Genomic DNA, 14,597 nt, shown 5'->3' on the forward strand with positions numbered 1-14,597 from the left:
TAGAAATGGAACAGGTTTTCTTTTCTTCTGTCTCTGTTAGGATTCTCCTGGTTGCAGAAAATACGAATCAAACTGGTTTGAACAAGTAAGATTTATTTGCTCACATAAATGAAGGATCTGGATTGAGCCAGGATTCGTATTTCTTTCCTCTCTTTCTTACTCCATTCTCAGGCCAAGTAATCAGGATAAGGCTTCCAATAGCTTCTGAGCCTGCTTTTATTCCAGCTTCTAATTAAAAATAAAGAGCAAATGTCTTCCTCCCAGCATTCTTAGCATACTTCCTGTACTTTGCGCTGACTGAACCCACATGGGTCACATGACTGGTTCAAGGACTCTCTGTAGTCAGGCAAATGCAATGCGGCCATTGGCTCGGGGCAGAGTCATGTGCTCCACTACTGGGACTGGAGGTAGAGCCCTGTGGGGAACAGGTGAGCAGAAAGTGGGGGAGGAGTAGATGCACACAGTAAAGCCACAGTTGTTGTGGGAAGGAGGGGAAATTGATGCTGGGGAGACAACTAATAATTTGCTTTAGCCTAAATCCCACTTCTTATCAAGTTCCACCCACCCACCCTCCTCCAGTTCACATATCATTCTGAATCCAGAGATACCTTGAGGGGAGGGGGGGTAGAGGGAGGACCTACTTCTATTCCTTGCCTCCTTCTGAAAAACAATTTTTAGCTTTCCATTACCTACAGAGAACTTCTCAATCTGGGATACATCCCTCCAACGATTGTGGCAGTATGCCAGAGACATAACTGAATAAACTGATATCTTCCTTGCGCATCGCTTTTACTGGAAGATTTAGAAAAAATACCCTAAATGTATATTATCAGATAAATATATCATGGAGTAGGATTGAAAAAGCCACACGAATTCCAATAAACCACGAAACTTCAAGTAAATTTTCTGCCTTCCGTGATGTGTTCAGTGCTTGGTGCCATGTTGCCCTGGTACGCACGTAAGACCCCAGATTCCTAGCGTGGCCCCCTAGGGTACTGGCAATTACACACCATCTCTGTAGCCTCGTCTCTCTGGTCTCTTCTCACACATATCTCCCGCACCCCTGAACTTTTCGCCGTTCTCCAAATGTTTCTTTTACATGGCTTTACATGTTTACTCCTATCATGCTCTTTGTCAAAGATGCCCTTTCCCGATCTACTTCTACACCAGGACAACTTTTATTCATTCTTCAGTACCCAATTTAAATATTATTTCTGCACCAGAGTGCAATATTTTTGAAATTTTTTTCTGGCTCTTTGGCCATGAGTCATCTCTCAATTTTTGATTCCTAGAATATCTTATTTATGCCACTGTTATTACACATAGTACATTATGTTGAAGTTGGGTTTGGGGGGGGCTGTGTCTGTCTCTTCCCATCAGACTCTGGTCTCTGTCATAACCCCATCATCTAACACACAGCTGGCAATATATATTGACTGACTAACCTGAAAACTGATATTGCTCCTCATTCTTATTTGCACTTGCAATGTCTAATATAAGACCCAAGGAAGTACTCAAACATATACTGAATGAATTAATACCAAACGCAAGGCTCCATTTTTTTTTTTTAATTTTAAGTAGGCTCCATGCCCAACATGGGGCTCGAACTCATGACCCTGAGATCAAGAATTGGGTGCTCTACCGACTGAGCCAGCCAGGCGCCCCAAGACTCCAATATTTAACACCAGATCCTGGAGGCATTTTAAGCTTTTTCTTGAAATTAAGGGAATGGGTAAAGTTATCAAACAGAGAAAAATGAGTAGTGAATTACAATGGGTCAAGCTCTTGGGCAATACCAGGAACCAAGGGCAACCACTTATGGGGGCCTTCTCTCAGAGCAACCCAAGTAACAGAATCAATTCCTAATGGAGAAAGAGGACCAAGCTGGAGGGCAGTGGCTCTGATTTAATGCAGATGCATTTGGTTTCAAGCAACGGAAAAACTCAATGTACCAATTTAAGCAAAAAAGGATGTTCAAGTACAATGTTAAGTAGACTGCAAATACCTGGTATCTAGGTTACTTCCATCTTTCCTTTCTTCCGATCCCAGCATATCTGCTTTGTCCTTGGCTACCTCTCTTCCCGGTTATAAGATGACTTCCAGAGTGCCAGAGTTTTCTGTCATGCGGGCATGACAATGTCCAGTGGAAAAAGGGGACGATCTCCTTTTTGTGACTCTTTTAATCATAAACTATTCCCAGATTTCCTCTCACACCTCACTGGATAGAACTGAGGCACACGCTCACACCCAGAGAAATAGACAACCAGGATTGGCTAAGCCCAATCAGTTCGGAATTGGGAATGGGTGCCAACAAAAGATGTGTGAACATCTGAATAAAAGTTGGATTTGGGTCGCAATAAAAAAAGAGAATTTGCTGTAGGGCAGGTGATTAACAGGGTCTTTTATAGACTCCTTTGTCATTTGCTGGTGGAGAATAATTTTGGAGCAATGAAATTGTTGCGGCCCAAAGGTGGGTAAGATCCCGCTGTAAGGATTTCCAGTTTAGAAGGACATTTAGCCACATTTAAGAAAATCACGTCTTGATGCTCTGTGATGGAAGTAAGATATGCAAGTTTATATATTTTATAATTATAGCTGTATAGATTTTAAAATTTACCTAGAGAAAAGATTGGAAAGAAATAGTCCAGAATGGTGGTTGTGTTAGTTGGTTTGAGGTAGGGTAATCTTTTGTTTTCAAAAGTTTTATAATGCGGTTATATTACTTCAGACTTTATTTGTCCTATATATACCCTCTTCAAATCTTTTGAAGCCCTATAATAATAGCCTTGGCTGGTGACTTATGATGAATGTCCGACTAAATCTGTGACAATCATATTTAAATATAACTTTTGTTGGTTGTGGATTTTATTTGGAGCAAAGCAAATTTTTTTCTTTTGTTTTGTTGTTGTTTTCTTTTTTCTGATTGCATTTTGTTTTCCTCTCTTCCTGATCTGAGCCGTGCTTTCCTTTTTCTGAGCTCCTCATCATGTCTGTATGTTCACCACAATATCAATATCCATGATAGGATTCCCTAGTGCATTCCTTGTCCCTGCCATGTGTACACAGTTCTCATCATTTCCTTCTATAACATCCAGAATCACGTGGGAGCTCTGGCGGAGAAAATGCCTCCTCAAAGGTGATCAGAAGAAACCATCTGTCTATAGAAAGCATTCTCCCACTATGAGAAAAGATTTCTTTACTTCTTGGGCTTATTCTACCTTCTCAGGGACATATGTGTATTAACTGAACCAGAAGGGATTATTTAAATTTCTTTATTTGTGATAAAGGGAGTGGGGGATGGTCATCAGGTTGACTTCCCATCACATTTTTAGCAAGGAAACTTGGTTTCCTCCCACACCAGGGAGAAATCTTGTGGGTCTACCATCATTTCCTGTGACGTTAAAGCAGCCATTATGGTCAAAATTTGAAAGCAACTGCTCATGCACACCTGGGTGCTCCTTCCCTGGGTCTCCAGGATACCACACTCTCTCGGATCTCTTCCTACCCCACTGGCCACTCCTACAAAGTACCCTTCGCTGATTGTCCTTCATGTTCCAAACTTCAAAATATCAGAGTGCCTGAGATTTCAGGCCTTGGGCCTCTTCTCTACTGTATCTGCATAACATTCCCTCTCAGATCTTATCCTCCGCCTGGCTTTAAATACCACCTCCAAGTAGACGTTCCCAAATTTCTGTCTCCAGCGTGAGCCACTTTCTAAACTCCATATAGCTCCTCTTCGATGTCTAATAAACTACAGTTTAACACGTCCAAAACTGAACTCTTGATTTTCCCCCCTAACTGTACCTTCCCCCATGATTTTCTCAATCTCAACAAACAATGAATTTACTTCTGCGGTTGTTTGAGGAAAAGCCTTGGAATCACCTTGGATCTCCTCTAGCAAGTTCTTTTGCCTCTACCTTTAATATCTATTCATAATCTGGCCACTTCCTACCACCTCCACTCTCACCTTAGGGCAAGTCACACCATCTCTTGCCTAGATTATCAGACTAGTCCCCCGACTGGTCTCTCAGACTTTTGTCCTTAACTCCTATACTGTATTTGCCACAAAATAAACTGTCCCTTCTAAATGTAAAGCAGGTCATGTCATTTCTCTGTTCATCACCCTTGAAAATGTCCCATCTCACCTGTGAAAATAAACTCCAACATCCTTACCATTGTGCCATATGCCTAGAAGGCTCTGTGGCATTTGTCCCCCTACTACGATTCTCACTTAGGCTGCGAGCCCCCTCCTGGTTTACCTTGCTTCAGTTAGGGTTGACTTATCTGATAGGTAGTAGGCACACGGCCTTAGGCCCACAATGCTAGCAAGAGTCCACAAAACCATTTGATTTCTTTTAAAAACAGAAGAAAAAAACCATCTAGGTTAAAGGTAATATTTTAATATATAATATTAATATCTTTGTTTTTATACAACACAATCATAAAATAGAACTTTTAGTAATTTTTTTTATGAAAGAAGGGGCCCACGAGGCAAAATTGCCTAGGCCTAATTAAAATCCTAGTGTATTTGAGGCACCTGGGTGGCACAGGTAAGCATCTCACTCCTGGTTTTGGCTCAGGTCCTGATCTCAGGGTCATGAGGTCGAGCCCCACGATGGGCTCTGCACTCAGCATGAAGTCTGCTTAAGACTCTCTCTCCCTCTCCCTCCACCCCCACCTCTCTAAAATAAATAAATAAATCTTAAAAAAAAAAAAAAGAAAGAATAAAATCCAAATGTAGCCCTAGTCTAGGCTGAATTCCCGGTTGGGCTAGGGAAGTCTTGCTGTTCTATAAAGTGGGAAAGCTGAGGGATCATTCTCTCCTTTTTGGTTTTGCATCCCCCGCCCCCCCCACATGGGATCCTGTTTGTCATTGCTCAGTGACTGTGTTCCTTGTGCTCAACCCTTTCCCAAATGACTTCAGAACCCCACTCACACAAATAATGGGAACCTGCAGTCAAATAAATGGAATCCCACCTTTAGGTCTTAAGACACAGCCACCTACACCTTCCTTAAGGATCTCCACTTGCCTCCTGGGTGCAGTGAGAAAACAAGGGGAAATTGCCCTCAAGGAACCAAAAAGGGAAGACCGTGAGACTCGGAGTTCCATCTAACTGATGCCTAATTAGCTGCTTAAACAAACAAAACAAACAAACAAATAAACAAACAAAAAAGTCCTTGGGACCCCTGGGTGCCTCAGTCCCTTAAGCAGCTGCCTTCCGCTCAGGTCATGATAGCAGGGTCCTGGGATCGAGCCCCACGTCGGGCCCCCTGCTCAGCAGGGAGCCTGCTTCTCCCTCTTCCTCTGCCTGCCACTCCCCCGGCTTGTGCTGTCTCTCTCTCTCTCTGTCAAATAAATAAATAAAATATATTTTTTTAAAGTCCTTACTATCGCGTGTGCCCAAATTCCTTCAAGAAAACAAACCTTATATTTTCAACCTCAACGTTTATATGACATTTTTTGTTCTTCCCTTTTATAAAGATTTTCTATTCTCTTGTATCTCAATGAAGGTAAAAGTTCACCTTTAATTTTCTCCTCCAATAACTATGGCTTGTAAATACGGGTAAGTTATAGGGCATTGCTATCACAACCTGGAAATTACCTATAAATCTAACCAGACCAGTACCTTTACAAGAGGTCAGAGAAATGGCTAAAACACCCTCTCTGGCATTAACTAAGAAGAAAAACTTTGGTAGGGAGTTCTAAGAACATTAATAACTTGGTTTTGCAAAATCAGTTTCATTTGTAATATGCATACATGAAAATTTACCCATGGTGCTTCGTCTTAAAGCAATCTTAATTTAACCTTTTACCTCCATTTTTATTTTCTGTAAAAATAGGCTCTTTCTAGAATGATTTTTACTACTGGTCTGCTTACTTGCTTTTCCATCCTCCGTAATGTTTAGGAATGAGTCACAGAAACATACTTGAATACCTAGCACTGAAAGCCATTAAAAACAGAATATCCATGTCTGAAATATGTTCCTATCTGGATGTGCCTGCGTGAAATAATTGGACTCTCAGCATTCTTTTTATGCTCTTAATTCAATGAAACAATTCATAAAGGAACACACTTATATTTCATTGCTCATTTACACGTTTGCTTTTCCTAGTGTTCTCTTTCAGACCAAGTTTCCTCCCAACTAATACCAGTTCAAACTGGTGAGGCTTCAGACAAGCTGTTATTCAACGCTGCCTGTACAACAGAAAGATCAGAAGAGTTTTAGAAAAGATATGACCTGGCACTCTTCGAGACTCTGATTCGATGTATTTGGAGTCTATATATTCACAGCTTGGTTATTTGGTTACCATGTCATCAAAGCAGATCACAAAGAAGAGGAAAAGCCCGTTTTTCTTCTGCCTGGGTGCCTTGACACCTAACAAATTATTTTTTACCCCCAAAAGGAAAAATGGGGCTAAAGAAATTTTTACATTTAGTAAATAAAACATGCTAACTCTCAAGAGGTGGTTGGCCCCTTAAATAGCATGGCAATGCACAGAAAGACCATTGGGCAGGTCTGCATGTCCTTCATATAGATGTCAACACCTACTCTGGGTCCCAAAGTAAATATTTTTAATATTGTCTCATTCTGGACTGTTTAAACATGTACTATATCAACTATATCACTAAACATGCACTGTATCAGTTTAAACTGCATATTCCTAAAGTAATAACGTGAACGTTTCCAGCAGCTCATTCTGTTTCTTCACTAGACATTAATTCTTCACTACATGTATTTCACCTCTGAAAAATCACATCTGTAAAAGGCTGCAAGATGTCAGACAGACCAGCACAGTATTTCTAAGGCTTAAGACCCAGATCATTGTTAAAGAAAATAACAAAAAGTTTTCCACACAGATATGACCCCGTGTCTCCGGTCTCTTCCTGGTCTCCAACAATATCGGTTTACTACACCCTGCCACCACTTTCCAGGAATGCTCAGCCTTTGACTGATGTGACTGTTCGCCTTATTTCTCAGAAGGAAGTAGATGGGGCTAAAGAGGGAGGTGGGAGCTCCTTTTTACCTCCGCCATATTCGTCTTCCGGTCCTTCCAGTGGGAGGAATGAAAGTAGCCCCACAGGAAACGCTTTTGCCCAAGCCCTTCCCGTGCCATGGCTGAGAATCCAGTGGGGCCATCTCACTAACCCCGCCCATCAATGCCGCCACTGGCCAAACATTTTGTTCCTGGGTCTCCACAGAGCAGGGTAGCAGAAACAGTCGTTCTCACCTGAATGAGGACATTTTTAGGGATGGTTTAGGTGGGGCGGAGAGGAGACGGGGAAAAATGGAGTAAAAAAATAAAAAAACCTGTAAACTTTTTCTTATGAATCTGGATTTAAAAAATTATACCGCAGCTTTTTTCTCCTTTTGGCACTCTCGTCTCCCAGTTGGTTCAAAATAAGCAACAACACCCTCCTTTGTAGTCTCTCTCCTCTGTGTGTAGCCCTTGGTTTGTGAGAGGAAGTTTTAACCCTCTATGAGGTGAATGCCAGGAACCATTTTAGGATGATTTACCAGAAGTCAGTCAGGAAGCTGACATGTGATGCCTGTTTGTAAAGGAAGAAGGACAGAGCCAGGGCATTTTATGTTACTGTGAGAACCCACACTGACCTTTGATACAGAAACAGGTAATACTTCTTATTCCAATAGCACACTTTCAAGTGAGAAATGTAACCTCACATCTGACCACTCCCATATCTTTCATGGCACTATTAATAACGAGTCTACCTTGGTTTCATACAGAACCATGAACTCTGAGAAATGCTGAAGAAGCTGCCCCAGGCCCTACTTTCACTCACAAGCACAGACAAGCTCAGTGGTTTTCTTATGGTCACCCAGCGACACAGGCGGAGAACCCAAGTATCTTCTTCTGTCATTTCGGTGCTAATGCATTCCCCAAACTGCTCATTTTTCTGGGAAATAGGCATTTTAAATTGTAAGCTACTAGAAGACAGAGACTGTGTATTTTAACCTGAATGGCCAAATGGCCACCCTTTTAAAGAAATGGAAAATACCTACCCGGGAGACGAGAGCTCTGGAATTTGGGCTTGACTGTGCCACTGGCCCTGGCAAGTCATTCAGTAAAATGAGAGCATTAGATTATATGAAGTCTAAAGTCTTTTTAGCCCTATGATTGTGCACTGAAGAAATATTCATCAACGAATATGGAAGGCCAAATACCAAAGGCACAAGCTTGTGCCTTTGGTATTTGGCCTTCCATATTCGCTGCCCTCCGCTGGCCTCCCCACTCTTCGCTGCCCTGCCCAGCACACCTTGCTCTGCTTTGACAGACCCCCACCCCCCACCGACCCCCAACCCAGCCCAGAAACTCTAACTGGCCCTGTTTTCAACGCTTCTTTTCCAGGCTATGTGACTTGATCACTATGGTGCATTTTGGTTATGTTTTCTCACTCTTGAGAGATCAACATGATTGTCATTTTCTCCATTTACACTCAGAAACCCCAGCAATGGTGTACAGACCTAGAGGAAGAGTTGTTCGTCTTGAGAGACAGGAGAAAAATAGCGTTGTTGTATTTCTCCATCCATGTTTTCAGAGCCCTTGAAAGAGCAGCATGCTTGTTATTTAAAAGGTTATGATATTCAGAAAGAAAAAAATATCGTCAGGGTACAGTAACTGCACTGGTTTTTGCTCCAAAGGCAGGAAATAGCTTGGCCAACCTGAAAATAAAATATGCTTCTATTAAGCAGCTAAGCTTGTTAGACTCCCAGTCTGGTGGCAGGAACAGCGCTGCATACATAATGCGGACGCGCCAATGCTTGTTCTTTTTCCAGAAATTTAAAAAATCATTTTTCCTATTTTTTAATTCCACAGAAAGATTCCAAAATACAAAACAGATTTTGCTCCAACGGTTCAACCATCTTTGTTCCTCAGATTTATTGTTTTTTTCTTTTTTTCTTTTCCCTAACAGACATTACCCAACAGGACTCTCAGGGAAAAGGAGAGCTCTCAGTCCATCAACTTTCTACTGCCTCCGGAACCCACTTTTTCCAGAGAAGATTCTAAATGGGTCACTTCCTTCGTGTGGCCTCACTACAGATGCCATGCCCATGCTTGTCCCTCATCCTATTTTCAGAAGTGAATGGCCAACTCAGTTGCATAAGGCTTTGCCTACATCCAGCCAAGGTCACGGTTGGTACTTAAAAGCCGTGGTCTTTTTCTCCCCCCAAAGACTAGCTTTTATCCCTACCTCCACCCTTCCTCCTTTTTCCTTTGCCCTCTCCTTCTTCAATGGGGCTGTGTTATGAGGGACCTGGCCACACACAGAGAATATTACAGGAATAAAACCTGGAAAAAGGCACACAGTTATGAAATATCAAACTTAAACTTCTCTTTATTTTGCTCCCTGAATTCTCCTCCCCCTCCAAGAAAACACAAACCTCGACAGATCTGTGGCTCATGTTATCTTCAGCTGTAAAAGCCAGCTGAACCAACAGGGCGACTCTCTCTCTTCCCTGCTGCCTAGAGGTTTCAAAAGGAGCTACTGTAAAGGAACAGTTCCTTCTTTGGCTTTATGGACAACTTTCGTGGAGGAAGCCGATTAAGCTGGAATCAGCCTGATAAAGAACTCTATACACTGCAGAGTTGTATACTAATGAAATCTGTTAACATCTCAGGAATTCTTCCATGCCAATTAAAGAGAGTAAGGGCAAAGACAGGAAAGTTAAAGTGCTAGGGCCAGGATACCGCCCTCTGCTCTTTTCATCGTGATCCTTAAAAAAGAAGAAAGCAAGTTCAAGGATCCGTCCATTTCTTCAGTCAGCCCTAACCTATGAACTTCAGTGGGAATTTGGCCTGAGGAAAGATTGCCTCATCAAACATTGATTCGGTTGAAGCCAACCCATTTTGAGGTGCCACCCATTAATTTCTTGACTGCAAATAGGAATTTTGCCCCAGGCCAGAACTCACAATTGGTCCCAGTTGACCTGAAATGGATTTCCACAAGTGGCTGGGGAAAGGGAGTCTCTCTTTAGGATCTCTCTCCTTTGGTCCAATCTCTCTTTCTTTATTCCCTCTCCTGCTTCATCACATTAATAACAGAGCCCTCAAAGAGCTTCATTAGTCAATGGCACACAAACGGCTGCTCAGAGGATTTGCGACTGGATTGATCCTGATGCGGCTGGTCTAGACAGCACAGGACTGAAATGACTGTGCTTTCCAACTTGGGCGGCATTCTCTTTTTTTTCTTCCCCATCTGATGTATTCATTCAATGTTCGCTTCGTAAATGAAAAGACAGTGTTCTTACAGAATGCCTCTCTGCATTAGGATCGAAGTCTTGGTTTACACATATTTGTATATAAATATAAAATGGCTCTTATTTTTTATTCCTGAAATGCATATTGAACATGCAAGCTACGAAAGAGAGAAAGCATATTAAAGTAGTATATTTTTTAGCTTCGTGCAGTGGCAGTATCATAGCCAATGAGGTTTATCCAAGGCACGATTATTGCTAATTGAAAACTTTTCCAAAAGTAGTATATTTTTAGGGGTGATGACATGTGTAGCTTTCCTAATCAGTCACTAACCACAGAGACTGGAAAACTAATAGTTGTTTCATATATCTGGGAAATGGGCTGATGTTTGGCTCAGATTAGAGTAACTCTTCCTTTCTCTCCAGTTTTTGAGGCAAATTTTCAGACCCTCTGTGACATATAGTTGAATTCAGGCTGCCCTTGTGAGACTTAGAGACCCAGAAGCCAGAAGCGCAGTTATTTGTACCTCAGAGAAGCAGTCCCATTGGTGCACACGGAGGCATGTATAAGGATGGTCTTTGCGGCATTTATTGACCGTAGCTAAAACAACCACCTGGAAAACACATAACCGAAAATCATAGGGGAATGGCTAAATAAATAAACTATAACTTGTCTTGGCCACAGAACACTATAAAACAGTTTTGAAGAATGAGGTAGAGTTCATGAACTAATAAGGGCCCATCTCTAAGACATAGCAATAAAAAACTCCATCCTGATCCCTTATACATTGTTGGTGAGGATGTAAATTGATCCAGCCGCTGTGGAAAACAACATGGAGGTTCCTCGGAAAATGAAAAATAAATCTACCATCCGATCCAGCAATTCCACTTCATATGCAAAGGAAACGAAAACAGGTTTTGGATGAGATACCCGTACTCCCATGTTTATCAACAGCGTTATTCACAATAGCGAAATGGAAATAACCCAGAGTTATGGAAATAACCCAAATGCCCACCCACAGATGGATGGGGAAAAAAGATGTAGTACATATATACAACGGAGTATTATTCAGCCACGAGAAAGGAGGATATCCTGCCATTCGCAACTACACGGTTGGACCTTGGGCACATTATGCTAAGCGAAGTAAGTCAGACAGAGAAAAAGTACTGTATGTTATCATTTCCACGTGGAATCTAAACAAGTTAAACCTGTAAAAAAACAGAAAGTAAAATGGTAATTACAAGGGGATGAGGGGTGAGGGTAAGAGTGATGGGTGTTTAAGGGTACAGACTTGTCACAAACAGTAAATAAGCCATAGAGATCCAAAGTACAGCATAGTGAACATAGACAATATTGTACAAGAATTACATAATGTGATCGATATCACTACATTGGCAATCACATTACAATATATACATGTATCACACTAACACCCTGTATACCTTACACTTACACAATGTTACATGTCAAGCGTATTCGATAAAAAAATTTTGTAAACCATAGTATTTATTTTTAAAACACGCTTATATGCATAGAACAATACTGCATCATTTCTACCTAGAAGAAGGTCTATAAAGAAAACACAGTAGACTGGTAAGACTTCCTTGGGAGAGGCTGGGAAAGAGTTTGGATTAAGAATGGTGATGACAGGGGAGCTGAGCCTTAAATGTAATATTTTCATTTTTCACAAAGAAATTGTATCCATCTATTATTTATGTAGCTTAAATTTAAGTCCTTTGAAACACAGTATGAAGAGGTTGAAACTTTTTTTTTTTTTTTTTTTGCATTGCTCTATTTAACAAACCCTTAATACTACTTCCTGAAAATCAGCTATTCTTCTTCCGGAGGCTTATTTATGCCTGAGGGTTCTGTTCTAGTAGAGCAATGGGAGAAGGAGGGTAAACAAACTGGAATTTGAACTACGTTTCAACACAGAATAAAGCATCAATTATCTCCCTTTTCCACCCTTTCTTGGACCTGAGCCCACTACTTCTCAGTGGCCACCCCACCCACCCTGCGAGATACAGAACCCCTAGAACTGTGAGGCCCTTAGAAATCTTTGCTTGAACCCCTTGGGTTAAGGTGAGGGTATCAGCTTGCTCAGGTTGAATCCATTGTTCCCAGGGACTAATCCTGTTCCTCCACCTCGGTTTAAGCCTTCCTCTGGGAGGGAGGCAACCCCCGGGTGGTCTTCTCTGTCCAGCTTCGCAAACTCCTCCCGTTAATTTCAACAGCAAAGAGCTGTTGCTTTGTCAGAACTGTTTATTTTTTTTCTCGGGCCGGGGGGGGGGGGGTGACGTTGGTTTCTTTGCCCGCATTTTCAGTATTCCAGTTTTTCAGAAGTCAATTCCTTTAGTTTCTCCCTTTCTCTTCCTTCCTTTTCTTTGTCTATCGGCCTTTCTCTCGGTCTCTCTGTCTTTCTGTCCCTTTCCAAATGCACGCTGTCCCTTAGGGTTCTCTTTATTTTCTCACAAGGGATTCTATAAAGCAAATTTTTGTTATGATAAATTTCAGTAATACTGATAAAAAAAAAACTCTAAAAAAGTTAAGACCAGAAGGTAGATTCAGTTTTAATGAACTGTTCTTCTTTTACCTTGCTTTTATGTTGCTCCTTTTTATCTCTTCATCAAGGAAACTGTATTCCATCAAGCCTCGGGGTATGATAAATAACTTACAAGGATGCACGATTGTACCTAACTCACTTGACAGGGTGACTCACAACACTGATAGGTATTATCTACATTCTTTAAATGGTTTCCTGCAGGGGTAAACCTGTGCGCACCCAGAAATACAAAAGCACAGGAGAATAAAATGTCCGGAGGTGACTTGTTTGGCCCATCCTTATTTCCTTGCAAGAGGTTGCTTAGAAAATGCAACTATTTTCAAAAAGGCGTGAGCAACTGAGAGACAGATGTTCGCATTCTCCCTGGATCTGGAGCCTTCCAGGATGGCTCAGCAAACAGCCCATCTCTCAGGGTGTCGCAGCCTTTCATGGGCTCCAACAAGAAAGGCAGAAGTCATTCTGGCTGAAGTGAAGGCACTGAAGCCGAGCCTTCCCGACCTTGCTTAAGAAACCTTTTTGCCAGGTGCCTTTCCAAAGAAGTGGGAATTCCAGAAAGCGACATTTCTCGGGTACAGAATCCTCCCTTTGAACTTGAGAGTCTGCGCATTTTCATTTACTTCTGCTTAAACAGACACATGACCAATGTTTATCAGGCCAGCACTTGCTGGGGCCTTCTCCCTTCGAAACCATGAAAGGAAGCTCTGGTAAAATTAAGATTTTTTTATACCTGACAGGCTGTGACCTGTAGAAAGCTCTGAGTTCTGGCAGAAAAACAAAATCAATTGAGTTTCATCTAAACCATTCTTTGGCTTTCAAGACCCTTTGATAAATCTCAGATGGAAATTCTTCAGTCCCACAGAAGCTCAGGAGGGTAACCATACACTTTGATTTTTTACTTTATCATGTAATTGAAGTGGCATTTTTATTGATCAGTTGCTCACTGGATCAGTGGTTTTATTAATCTGCTTTTCTAGTCAAATAACCTGACAGGACTTCATTTAAAACTGATTGTAGTGTCTGTAACTGGGTACCACTTGAGCAGTGACCATAGATGACTGGAGTCAACATTTTATTACAAAGCCCACACAACGGGATAAAGATCCAGTCGAGTTGGGAAAACTGGGAAACTTAACATGGCTGCCATTGTCAACTTCCCGAGTCACTGCCACAACTGGCTTTTTTGCCTAGCGGGAGGGGAAGGGAGAAAATGAATGCACCCTCCACACTCCAGCAACAGTGATCTTTCTGAAATACAAATTCTATCATGCCTATGCCCTGCACAAAACCCCATTGCTTTTGGTAGAAAGACCAAAAGACTCACCCCAGCCTCCAAGATCTTCCAACACTCACCTACCTGTCTAGGCTCATCTCTTGCCCCTCCCACTGTAAGCTCTGCCACCTGAACTCCTTACAGCTGAAGAAGTTCATCAGCCTCCCTCTTACTTCTTGGCTTTTAAGCATGACAGTCCTTCTGCTTGGAATACCCTTTCTCTATTCAGCTAGATAATCCTTATTTGCCCTTCAGGACAGTTTTAACTCCAGACTTTCCAGAAGCTCTCGGCATCTAACACACCAATTTGAAATCTCCTTCTATCTTTGATGCTCGATTGTAAATTTCTTGAGAAAAGGGACTGTGTCCTAGACATCAGTGTTTAACTCTATTGCAATAGCCTTCATAATCCATTAGACAAAATTTTTCCCCTCCAGGTTATTTATCCTCTCTCGAAATGTATCGTATGGGGTCTGGTCTTCCCAGCCAGAAAAACATCCATGAGAGCTTGTCTGGCCCATTCACAACACATAGCAATTTGGGAGAAC

The 14,597-nt window shown here is 41.8% G+C and overlaps 1 long non-coding RNA gene and 1 pseudogene across 1 annotated transcript; one reads left to right on the plus strand and one right to left on the minus strand.

Moving 5' to 3' along the window:
- Nucleotides 1-359: 359 nt before the first annotated feature.
- LOC141372488 (uncharacterized) lies at nt 360-10,801 on the minus strand. The gene is made up of 4 exons (XR_012377752.1): nt 10,743-10,801; nt 8,485-8,562; nt 8,023-8,069; nt 360-415 (listed from the first exon to the last, which is right to left on the minus strand). It is a non-coding gene; the product is annotated as an uncharacterized lncRNA (long non-coding RNA).
- Nucleotides 10,417-10,498, plus strand: LOC112825652 (U4 spliceosomal RNA; annotated as a pseudogene).
- Nucleotides 10,802-14,597: the final 3,796 nt, after the last annotated feature.

This window comes from Callorhinus ursinus, unplaced genomic scaffold, assembly GCF_003265705.2.
Source record: "Callorhinus ursinus isolate GAN/ISIS: 27379988/994484 unplaced genomic scaffold, GSC_fseal_2.0 scaffold4, whole genome shotgun sequence".
Taxonomy (NCBI): domain Eukaryota; kingdom Metazoa; phylum Chordata; class Mammalia; order Carnivora; family Otariidae; genus Callorhinus; species Callorhinus ursinus.